We start from the raw sequence: 13,203 nt of genomic DNA on the forward strand, positions 1-13,203 counted from the left end.
ACGGGAGTACGTTACTTGGTTAACATCCCAAAGATAAATTTACCAAAAGTTTATTTGAGTTCTAAATATTTGGAAAGAGTGATTTGATTCATCTATACAGGGCTTTACATCAACAAGCATAAATTCTCATTCATTACAGGGTTTGGTTCAAATTTGGCAAATATAAACAAACAATCATCTTGAGTTGTTATATTACCAAAGTGCTGAATACTTTATATCTTGGTTTGGTTGTTTGTTGTTTGACTTATACTTGGAAAATAAATTGATTGAAGATTGCGTTTAATTGATTGGTTGTTTAATTAAGTTGTTGTGTGATTGGTGAAATTAAACAAATAAGTTAAAGAATTGGTTAAGTGTTTAAAGAAGTTAAGGATTCTTAAAAGAAGTTAAAAGAATGTTTTAAAAGCCAATTCACCCCCCCCCACCAATCTTGGGAAGCTATTTCTAATTTCAGATTCTATTCATAAGTGAAGTTTCCCCTCCCATATCTAAATCTTGCTCTATAGACTGAGACAAGCTTGACTTGTTCTTGACATTTGAACTATAAGTATCCTCGTGGTAGACAACACTTCCAACACTAGAACCACCGCCTTCTCTTGAATTTGAACCAAAAGCTAGTAGGGTCGTAGGCTAGTTCTCCATTGTTAAATTGTGTCTAAGCAAAATATGTCCAACTCTGAACAGAGTAAAGTACATTAGTTTATAAACTCAAAAGAGAAGTCAACCTTATACCATATAGAACAATAAGGAGTTAATTTATAGTTTCATTTTGACCACTAAACCCCCTTTACAAGACTATACAAAAAAGAACATCCATTATTTTTTGTTCACAATATATGCTGAAATGATAAAAGCATTCAAAAAAGCAATTAATCAAAGTAAGATATTAATTGATTGGATTATTATCACAAATTTCGAGACTTCATTAACCCCTACTCAGCTTAAAGCGCATCCTCATCACATTTGATGAGACCATTAGTGACCTTTTAACTATCCACATTCCATCAACCAATGTAGTTTTAGTGTATTTTGGATCCTTTAGTTCAACTTACTAACATTGTATAGTAAGAGGAACAAATTGTAAATTTATTTTGAACAACTACTAATAAAATATTTATATATATATATATGACAATAATAATCATAGTACATGTTTTGGGCACCTTGAACCTCCACCCTCCTTTCTTTGCCCGTGCGCATGGTTAGGTTGCTCATGAAGATGACTACATTTTAGTAGGGTTATTATGAGAGTATCTTCATAGTAGTGGGTAGATGAAAACAATTCTTGATATTATCTAGGAAGCAAAACCAGATATATATATCGGGTGATATATTGGCAAACCTTGCCAGTGTGTTTGACACCACATATGAGAATCTGGATGAGTTGAAGATAAAATAGAACAAGCAACCCATGTCCTTTTAAGTACAATGCTTGAAGAGAAAGACTGTCACTAATAGTGATATATTAGTGATGATTTTTACAGCCATCACTAATAATGCATTTGTTGACGGGAAGAAAAGTTTAATAGGTTACAAAGTATAGAGGATTCGCACACTGGCAGTCTCACCAAAAAGAAATTATCCGCTAGCTTCACCTTTATAAGTCGACTCAAGATCCCCCAAAGGGTGGATTATTAGTGTCAGTTTTACAAACTATCACTAATATAGTGGATTATTAGTGACGGTTTTTTAAAACCATCGCTAATAATGCACGTCAACGAAAGGTCTTTCATTAGGTGCTTGGATGCTTGTGAGTTAGTTGGAATAGGTTGTGTAGCGAAGTAACTGCCACATCGGGTGGCTATGCAATTCGAAATGGATCAATAACTTCCGGGCAAGGTTGACTTCTTGCTTGTCCCACAAAGATCATTCCAAGCAGGGGTTTCCATTAGGTACTACAACTGGTGGAAGAGTCATATGTTGACTCGAGCAAATTATAATGAAGTATGTGTTTATGAAGAAGAGTAATCCTAAGACTTCACCATCTAATCATGCAAGAATGCACAGGGAAGGTTGGATTCCTGTACATCGAGGAATCCTAGCAATTGTAGTGAAGAACTTTCGAAGATCAAGGAAGAGATGGTAAGTGAATGGAGCAATAAGGAGGAAGATTTCCCTCCGGACACGAAGGTTCAACCCAGTTATGCAAGTGAAAATAATGTCAAATCAAAAGTGGCACTAATGGTTCCACCTGAAAAGGGTGAAAGCAGTTGTCAAATGAGACCTTGGGTTTGATTGTGGATAGTTGCACCAATGTTTCTTGTGGCACCCAGCGCTTTGTTCTCTATGCTACCGTTGATCAATCATTCAATGCAATATTGAAATTTGAAAACACCAGTAGATCAAGGATCCAATTTATGTTCCGGATGTTAAAAGGATAAGGTCTCATAAAGCTTGTTGGCTTTGTGTTGTAGAGTTCAGACATGTTCTTGGATGGCCACCTAAATAAGCAAGTGAAAATTTCTTAGATTGAAGCTAGCTCCAATTCTAGAAACGTTCCAACCTCCTAAAGACATTCTAGCCTCCTAGAGAACATGAGATAGGTGCCATAAGAAACATACCTGAGTGCACCCAAACAACTTAAGCACCTTCAGTGACATGCAACTGTCCACAATCATCCCCAAGGCCTCATTTGACAACTGCTTTCACCTTTTTCGGGTGGAACCATTGGTGCGACTTTTGATTTGACATTATTTTCACTTGCATCACTAGGATAAACTTCCGTATTCAGAGGGAAATCTTCCTCCTTATTAAGCTAATATTCACTTTCATATATTTTGCTTAGAAGTCTTATTTAAATTAAGGTCATTTTCATAAAGAAAATCATTTTCCATACTCTTATGTTTTAATTAAAAAATATTTTTTGAGAGAAAACCATACTCTACTGAGTTTCATGTTTAATCATATGAGAGTGCATAATAGATCTTCATTGTGTACATCTCTGCTTATATTGAGAAACATTTTTATGGTACAAAAATTGTTTTAATGTACTAGTTGGGTTCAACTTGTAAATTGAACTGGAGAGTCTCTGCCCCATAAAGGAGACCGGTTTGGTTCAACCCGGTAAATTGAACTAGGAAATCTCTGCCCCGTAAGGGAGACCAGTTGGGTTCAACATGGTAATTTGAGTTGGGGTTTACCTTACCTTGTAAGGAGAGGTTGTAACGGTTTCCGCTCCATCCGTTAAGTGAGCAGAGTTAGTGGAATCCTTCGGGGTTTGTCCAAGGCGAGGACGTAGGCAGGATTGACCGAACCTCGATAACAAATCTTCTCTCTCTCTCTCTCTCTCTCTCTCTCTCTCTCTCTCTCTCTCTCTCTCGCTCTCTCTCTCTCTCTCTCATTTAAATTCCACACTTTAATTTCCGCATGTGTATGAATGTTTATTTATTGTCATTCTTATTTTTCATGCACACTTTTATTTTTAAATGAGATTTAATGTGGTGAATTGGTAAAGTTTAAATTAGTAAAATATTTTTTAAATCCCAATATACCCCCTCTTGGGATCACACCATAACTCTCACTACACTCATAAGACTTATGATGAATTTCTTTTATAATTATGATTATTTCAGTCTGTCCATAATCTGTAACTATCGACTTCTTTAAAAGGCTTACTTTTAAAATTTGCTTTTTTAGCATTTTACAAACTATTTCATTATTTTTAAAAATTAATTCACAATATTTAACAGGAAATAAATATAAAACAGGGTAATTGGGGAAAAAATTAAATCTAAATTTTGATTTCTAAATTATAAATTAATAAAAATAATTTTTTGACGAACCAAACTAATTGATCCAAACTCACTCAAAACATTAAATTTGATAATTGTTCATAAACGACTTAGTTGTCATTGCTTGAATATATGTACATTTTGGAGTATTTTATAAGATTTTCGATGGATTACTGACAATGTTTTAATTTATATGTTGACAAATACATATATTTATTATTTAAAAGGTTATTTATTTATTACATTGCATTTGTAGATAATAAATTCTTTAAATATATATTTAAAATATTAGATTGAATATCATATATAAACAATGGACACCCCAAAGGACTTAAATGGAATTCCAAATAGCAAGAGCAGATTTAATATTTAATGACTGGTAATTTGAATAAAACTCATAAAATTCTTAAAATCAATATGATCACAAAGGTCTGAGGAGGAACAATTGCAACAATTCAAATTTTCTTGAAGTGCGATAAATTGCATGTACTAAACAAAATTTTAGATGATCATGTTGAGATTCAATATTTAAAGACATACCCGTCTAAATAAATTGGAGAAAATGTCTTAAAGTTAATCAAATGATGGAGCTTAGAGAAGGGCAATTATGTTCCTTGAGTTTTCATAAGGAGAGATGAATCTTTTTTGCTTGAATGAAATTCCATATGGGCATGGGAAAATTCAATATTAAAAATGTCAGTAATTAAAATAAGTATGAGATAATTGCATGTTATTTTATTGAACTTAAAAATAATCTGATGTTAACTAGTTGTCATTTGTGGAACAGTTGTAGATAAATAAATAAATAAACAAATAAAAGGGAAAAAAGATTATGAATCAAATGAAAGCATAATTTTGATATTAGGGTCCCAACTAATCTAAAATCAAATGAAAAATGTAAATTGAATTTAACAAATTAAATTGAAAAAAATTCAAGTACCTTTTACCAAAATCTTGGTAGTCTTTTTTTTTTTAATTTTTTTTTATTACATAGGAATTCCAGCCACCAACAAGCCCTTCGGACCCCCTAGTGCGGCATCAAATCTACGGATCAGCGTCCTTCCCCTAGGTTTCGCTGATTAGGTAAAGTCCGAAACGCAGACATGACTTCCGTGCATTAGTTGGACGTTTGGCCAACCCAACCCCCATGACACATCTCTATTATCATCTACGGTCCCTGCTGACTCACAGAAAACTCTCACCATCCATGGTCCCCGGTGGCTCACAGAGTGAACTCTCGCTATCCACGGTTTCTGCTGGCTCACAAAATAAATTCTTACCATCCACAGGTATTGCTGGCTTCGTGAGTGTGCATAATCTTAGTTAACTTAGATCCCATGACAAATTTATGTTTGGTCATATAACTACAATGCAAAATGACCTAAACTCAACTTCTGCTAATTTTGTTATTTGGGTCTCAACTAAACTAAGTCAAATGAAAAATTAAAATTAAAATTTTTAAAATTAAATTGAAAACAATTCAAGTACCTTCTACCAACAAAATAATCATTCACTTGTTCATAATTTTAGTTAACTCAAATACCCATGATAAATTTATGTTTGCCCATATTATCACAATGCAAAATGACCAAAACTCCACTTCAACGATAACTCATTAAATAACTTAGATAACCATATGCATTAATGCCCAAACAACTATATATGTAAAGGGGGAGGCAATTTCTCTAGGTATTTGTTTAGAGCATCATTCATGCACTTGAAATCTATTTACAATCTATCACCATATGATATGGCGAAACAATTTAGTTTTGAAAAAAATAAGTGTAGACCGGAGAAAGGATTGTTAGCGGTGAGTAAAAGCCTTTACATAAGTGATGTGTACGCATGAGAATATTGAGCCAACTGGGTAATTTCTTACCAAAAATCATGTTGACATTAATTATAGCAACTTAGTGGAAACCTATTCATGGCAATTGTTTTCCTCAAGCTGACAACATAGTGAATATTAATATTTAAAGGGAGAAATCTCATACTTGAAATAGATGGATTGAAAAAAGATGACTATAAAATTAGAAGTTGCCGAGAAAGGCAAGCTACATAATGGAGACATTAGAAAAGAAACACAATGATGAAATTTGACAATTTCAAAGAGATAGATGAGGGAAGAAGAAGAAGAGTCTTTATTGGAGCATCAAAATGATTAATATCTATAGGGACACGCAAGGAAGTCCCAAAATTGTTAATTTTTATATATTATTATAGGTATTATTATTATATATTTTTGCTCTATTATATATTGCTCCTCTTTGCTTAAATTTGATTTAAGAAAAATAAAAATAAAATAAGAAGTAATAATTTTTTGGGTTTTGATTTTAGTTTGTATTTGCATAGATTTGAACAAAACTTAACTTAGTTTTTAATTAAATTTTATTCAAATCTATACTGTTTTAATTTCAAGATTTAAATTTTACTCCATATAAATATATTTTTAAGTTGAAACTTCTTCCACATTCCTCCACTAAATGCTAATGCTCAAAAGAATAAAAGAAGAGACTCGCAGGAACTAAGCATCTGATAGCCACACAATATATAAAATAAATAAACTAATGTAAAATAAAGATTGATATCCAACGCGTCGCCAACATTTTTTTTATTTTTTTCCTTTTTGAAAGAAGAGGGCACAACGAGGAAGCACTCAGAAAATAAACAAAACAAAGAGAGTAGTTGGAATTTAGAGAAATGACAGTAGGGGGTGACAAAACGGGTTAATGGGTAGAGTTCGGACAGATTATAAATAGGTCCGAGTTAAACGAGTTTGAGTTTAGATTGACCTATTTATTAATACATGACTATTATGCAAATCCAAAGTTGTCCATTTACAAAAATACTATAATATTTTTAAGCAGATAAAAAATGAATAGGCGATTTGGTTTGAATGCATTTAACCCGATTAATAAATCGATCAGATTCAAATCCATTCGTTTATAAATGAATTAATTTATATTAAATCAACTTCGATTTAAATGGTGGATTTATGAATTGGCTTCAATCCGTTTTGCAAACCGTACAAATGCGATATAATTATTGTCCTCGCGATGTACCGCAAGAAGCATCATTGTGGCAGTCGCGTAGTGGGGCGGCAGCGGGCGGAGGTGGTTGGAGGGAACCGCCTCATTGGGTCTTGAAAGTGTCAGCACGGCACATGCCGCTGCCGGCGCTCTTTGGACGCGTCTGTGGGCCTATGGGTGTGAACCCAAGCTGTCGGCTCTTCGCGGGACGACCGTATCCCCCACTGGTCTTCTGGCTCCGCGTGTTTTACAAGATGGTGTGGGCTTAAGCCCTAACCTGCTTCATATTAACCCCACCTGCGCCTCAACATTGGGGACGCCTCTTGTTACTTTCAAGTCCATTTGAAATGCCTTTAACACTACATCAAAATTTCTCTAAACTTTCTAGATCTAGAAGTGAACCACTTAAAATCTTCTACAATATAATATTGAAAACAATCTCATTAGACTCCGCGCAAACAAATTTTCAAGCAACACGGCTTATTAAACCAACGTTAAAGGTTTGAACGTGTCGTTTAATCAAATCAATCTAAGGTTGAACTTAAACACATCATTAATGTCTCGCACTTATAAATACATAATTTCATAAATAATATGCAACAAATCATTTTTTAAAACGCACTTATCTTATATTTTTTACTTTTCGAACTCAATCTAAGATACAAGAAAAAGGTCCAAAAACAGTCCAAAACCTTATAGCATCTTTACAAATGAGTTAGGAATTTTTTTTGGATATTTTAATGGAATTTTATACAATTTTCTTTTATTTTTTAACAATTTATAACAACTAAGACTGGAATAAAAATTGAAGAAAACAAAATAAATGATCTAATAAAAGGGGAAAATTCTAAGATGAATCCTAAAACCTAAAAGTGACCAATAATCTACTGTAGCAAACCCTATTAAAACCATCAAATTACCATTTTTTTCTAATTAAAGAGACTTAAATTAAAGAAAATATTAAATAAATAATACATAAATAAATCATGAAATTGATCCTAAAGTAAAAATAATTTTTTTTCTAACTTCCCTATATATTTTCTTAGAATTTTGCCCAAGAAAAACTATTGAAATTGGTGTGATCCCAAAAGGGAGGGGGGTATATTGGATTTTAAAACTTTTCGGCTAATTTAAATGTTTCGTCGATTCACCACATATCATATCCCATTTTAATTATGATCGTGTATGTAAAATATATAAACTTTAAGTGCGAACATACACGTGCAACATATCTCATTTAAATAAAGGTATGCATGCAAATAACTAGAATTATAAATAAAAAAGCATACACGTACTGAAATTAAAGAGTGGAAAGTAAATGAGATAAGGAAAGAGAGAGCGACACAATATTTGTTATCGAGATTCAGGCAAAATAGCTTACGTCCCCGTACTCCTCCAAGGATTACACTATCCATGCTCACTTAAACGGGCGGAGCAAAAGCCGTTTACATCCTCTCCTTACAGGGTAAGGAAAACCCCAGTTCAATTTTCAGGCTGAACCGAACCGGTCTCACTTATGGGGTTGAGTCTCCTCATTTTAATTTTCGGACTGAATCCAACCGGTCTCACTTACGAGACTGAGACTCCCCAATTCAATTAATGGGATGAACCCAACCGGTACATTAAAAATATTTTTTTATAAGATAATACTTCTGAAAATACAAGTAAAGATGTACACGTTTAAACTCATAAAATACGTGCACTCTCTAATGATATGCATTATGCTTAGTGGAGTAAGGGTGCTATCAAATAATTTTGTACAAATAAAATGTATATGAAAAATGAGTATTATTGTTCTCCTATATATATTTTTGCAAATAAAGAATATTTAGAGAATTTAGGAATTTAAGCTCAAGAAAATATTTGTGCTATAAATAATTTTCTCCCAAAAAAATATTTATTAAAGAAATAACCGAGAGAAAACCTAAGCAATACTCTCAAAAATGTTTTTCAAAGATTGAGTGCTAAATGAGAGTATATGAAAATAAAATGCCCTAAATAAAATACTCTCCTCAAAAAATAATTTTGAAATAAAAGCATGAAAGAGAGTTGGAGAGATTTGTGTAAAAGCTTTTGCCCCAAAAGAATGATTTTATCAATAAAAATTGGTTTTAGGGTAAGTTTGATTAATAAAAGTTTAGAGAGATTTTAGAGTTAATCAAAGTTACTAATTTGAGTTATGGAGGGGGTATTTATAGATTTTCCAAAAATTATGACCGTTTGGGACACGCTCAGTATTTTGGAAAACTTTAATTAAAAGTTAATGACGTTTTAATGCTTTTAAAAAATTTCAACCCAAGCGGTTTGGTCCACCATTAATAGGTTCGGTCGACCATATCAATTTTGAACTACGGGTTTGGTCGACCGTCTTAGGGCGATTCTGAACCCTTCGTGGTTCGGTCGACCAAGGCAAGGTTCAGTTGACCATTCCTCTGGGTTTGGTCGATCGTGGCAAAAATGAACTACAAGGCTCAGTCAATCAAGTAGTTGGGTGTTACACACGTGTTGGTTTGGTTGACCGAGGGCGGTGTGTTCAAACTAGAACAATCGACCGAGCAAAGTCAAATGTTGACTTTTGACCGTTTGGTCGACTGTGGCTTTAATACTGCCACAGGTTTGGTCGACCAAGCAAGTCAAATTTTGACTTTTGGGCATACAGTGGTCCGGTCGACCAAGCTAGTTATTACTAGTTTGGTTCGGTCGATCGACGACATTAACATTGAATATTTTGCCGAAAAAATCTAGCGTTGGTCGACCGAAGGTTGACTGAAGGCTTTGTTTTTGCCTCGATTTTGACCCTAAAGTTATTCCAAAAATTTAGTATGATTTTAGTCTTTTTTTAAAAAATTTTTGGTGAAATGTGCTGGTTCCTAGGGCCTATCTACGATCATTCTGAGCATTTAAACATATCATGCAGATGCATGCATTATTACAAACGAGAGACATATAAAAAATTAAATGTAATACATTAAAAACAAAATGTCTTCTTCTTTTGCTCTTCACTCCATGGAATGCGCTAGTCGAAGTAAGCTTTAAGTCTTCTGGCTTCCATTTCCCTTTTTCCTTATGTATGTGTTGAATAGTAAACATGTTCAAGCACTTAAAAACATAAGAAACTGGTGCTTTGTCAGCATCAAAACAGGGATCAGACTTAAAAAGTTAATAAAAAAATTTTTTTTAATAAAATGTTTAGAAATTTAGAATAAATAAAAGAAAATGAAAAAAAAAATAATATAGAAAAAAAAAAAAAAGGGAAAACTAGTTGGCCAATCTACATGGACCCATAAACCAGTCTACATCCAATATGAATGCAAGTTGTTGCCTCTTTTTGGTTGTCTTTTTTAGCGTCTTGATAGAGAAACAATTGAACCTTAACACTTGCAGGCCTGATTCAGGCCAATCTAGATGATGAAAAAAAACCTCTATCACCATTCAACTCTTTGAACTCTTTTGGACATACAGAAAAAAAAAAAGCCAAAAACTTCTTGAAATTACCTTCCCTAGCCTATATTGGTCGTCGTTCGTGAGAATGGCGGCGACTCTGTATGTCTTTATTCCAATGACCATTCTAGTCTCCTAAACTCACAACTAGACCCCTCTAACCTCACCTAAACCTCCCAAACTAGACTAGACTAACCATGCACATGAAACAAGCCTAAAATCTTCCTACATTCTATTTTCTTTGATGGATTTGGTTCCTCTTCTATAGGGGTCTTAAAAATCTCAACCACAACATGATGCTCTCTACTTTTTCACACTAACATTACAAAGATTCAAACATTATCACAAAAATTTAGCTTTAAGTTACCTCAAGCATAAACAATCCTATGTCTTATTCATGAACACCAAGCAACCACATACATGCCCTGGACATCTCCTTTTATCTAACAATGCTATAAAAGCTAAAACTTTAATACTCAAATATGCAGTAAAGATGAAACCTTTGGTTTGTATGTGAAGAAAATAATAAAGACTTCAATTTGAGCATGCAACCCAAAAGATTTCAAACCATTCATCTAACACAAACCACAAACTCTAAGAAAAGATCCATGTAATCATATAAAAGTATGTGAGAATGGTAGAGGTACCTTGTCTTTCCTTGAATGATTGAATATTATAAGAACTAGAGCCCACTTTGATTCCCCTCTTTCAGCTTGAATCTCCATTATTCAAGCTTACCATTTCCCTTCTTCAATAGATTCTTTCTTGCTCGCTTTCTTTTTCCATCTTCATTTGTTCCCAAGCTCCCCCATGAAGTCCCTTCTTGAATTGAAAGCAAACTCTCTTTTTGTGATTCAACGTATATATGTCTCAATTGAACATGTTCTCCCCTCTGTGATTCAACATGTGTGTCTTGTTGAACGTCCTAGCCCCGGGAGTATATAGTCTAAAGGGGGGGTGAACAGACTCTTTTTGTGAAATGCGTATTTCTCTACAAAATAAAAAACTCTTGTTAAGATACAAGAAATTATATCACAATATAAGTAAATGTAAATCATGCGCAAGACAAATAAAATGAAGAGAAGGGTAGAGAAAATTAACACCGGTATTTTTACGTGCTTCGGCACCAAGCCTACGTCCACGCCTTTGGACCAACTCAAGGATTTCACAATCCACTAAGGAAATCCTTCACCGGGGGAGAAGCCTTACAACTCGGGAATAAATCCCTACATGCTCACCAAGAGCCACAAAGATCACCAAGATGCCTTGCTAGGTTGGTTCACAAAGAACCTTCACCAAATGGTTCACAAAGAATCTTACAACAACTAGATGATCACCAAAATGCCCCTCACAATGAGCTAATAATAATTACAACACAATCTCACACTACTCTCTCAAGTAATGATTCAAACAAGATGAATGAACAAGAGAGAATGAGCACTTGGTGAATAAGTAACTAAAATACAAGTGCAAAGTGTTAGGTTTTGGATTCAAAGATGTTTTTCACTAAAATGCTTATACTAATTATCAAAACCATGTTAATACAAGTCTAATATCTTGTATTTATAGCCCAAGAGCCAAAGGAGTCATTAACTAGTCGTTGGGGAGAGGAAAAATTATTTTATTTTGGAAAACTAGCCGTTTTCCGCCCGTTGGAGCAGTGCTGTCTGTTGGACTTGTCAACGAGTCCCCTGTTCTCGTCGATTAGTCACACATTGCCACTCATGTCAATAAATCCCTTGTGTTCATCGATGAGTGCCCTGAATTAGAAAATGTCATCAACATGAAAGTTGTGGAATTTTGTCTTAACTTTCCAGAGACACTAAGATCGTTCTTTTTTTACTTTTCTAGAAAAATTTATGCCCCAAATAACGAAAAGTGTTTAGGACTCAAGGCTGCCCTACAGTAGTGACGATTGTTTTGTTTTTCTTTATCAAAAAGCGTTTTAATTACTTAAAACATTATTGGAAAAAAGTATATGAAATATATTAATTCTAATGAAGATTAAAACTTGTCCAAATGAGTTTCCTTTTGAATATAAGATATCTTGATTAATAAAACATGTTTGAAAACCCATTTTGATATCTTATATGCTTAGTATGTCCTTTTATAAATATACTTGACTTTATTTGACGCTTTAAGACATAAAACTTGTTTTAACATAGTCGAGGCTAAGTATAAAAATGTTCTTAAAATTAGGATATTAAAAACTTATCCCTTTGAAAACATATTTGAGTTTTAGGATTCATTTGACAACTTCTTGTTTTAACTTAGAAAACTATTAATATTGAGTTTGTGACTTTAGTGCAATCCTAGTATGCATGCATTTGCTCAACTCTTACTTAGAAATCATGTAAGAAACATACTTGCAAGAGTTACAAAACATGCTACCTCACACAACCCTTATTACAAATAAGTCTATAATTAAGCTTCCTTTGGTTGTGCTTGGGTCCTTCCGAGTACGTGTCCATTTGATCTTTCCTTCTTGACGCCTACTCAGTCCGATCTTTGCCTTCGATCCAATAATTCATATATGAGCACCTGTACAAAACATGATATGCAAAGATAGGAAAATACTAGGAACAACATATAGGTTAATATCATAAAAACACATTAAACAATGATGGTGTAGCCACTAAGGCTAACATTCTCCCATTTTTTGATGATGTCTAACCTATTACTAATTTACTTAATCTTTGCATTTGTATTTATACTAATAATGGCTTTATAAGCAAAGATAAGTTTACCTAGAACCACTAATGGGTTGTTATCATCAAAAAAATGCAGTTAAACTCACATAACCTCTAAGGCTAATGTTCCCCCCCTTTTTGATGATGGCAAACCATTGGTGTTCTCCAATAGGGTGAAATTTAAAGTTCCCCCTTAATTTATGCATATTCTAAAATGGTACTAAAATATTCTCCCCTTTACTATATGCACAGCTATAATTTGCTCTCCCTTACTTTATGCATATAAGGTTTAACTATATTTTTTCATATCTA

This window comes from Malania oleifera, chromosome 4 (genome assembly GCF_029873635.1).
Source record: "Malania oleifera isolate guangnan ecotype guangnan chromosome 4, ASM2987363v1, whole genome shotgun sequence".
In the NCBI taxonomy this organism is placed as follows: Eukaryota; Viridiplantae; Streptophyta; class Magnoliopsida; order Santalales; family Ximeniaceae; genus Malania; species Malania oleifera.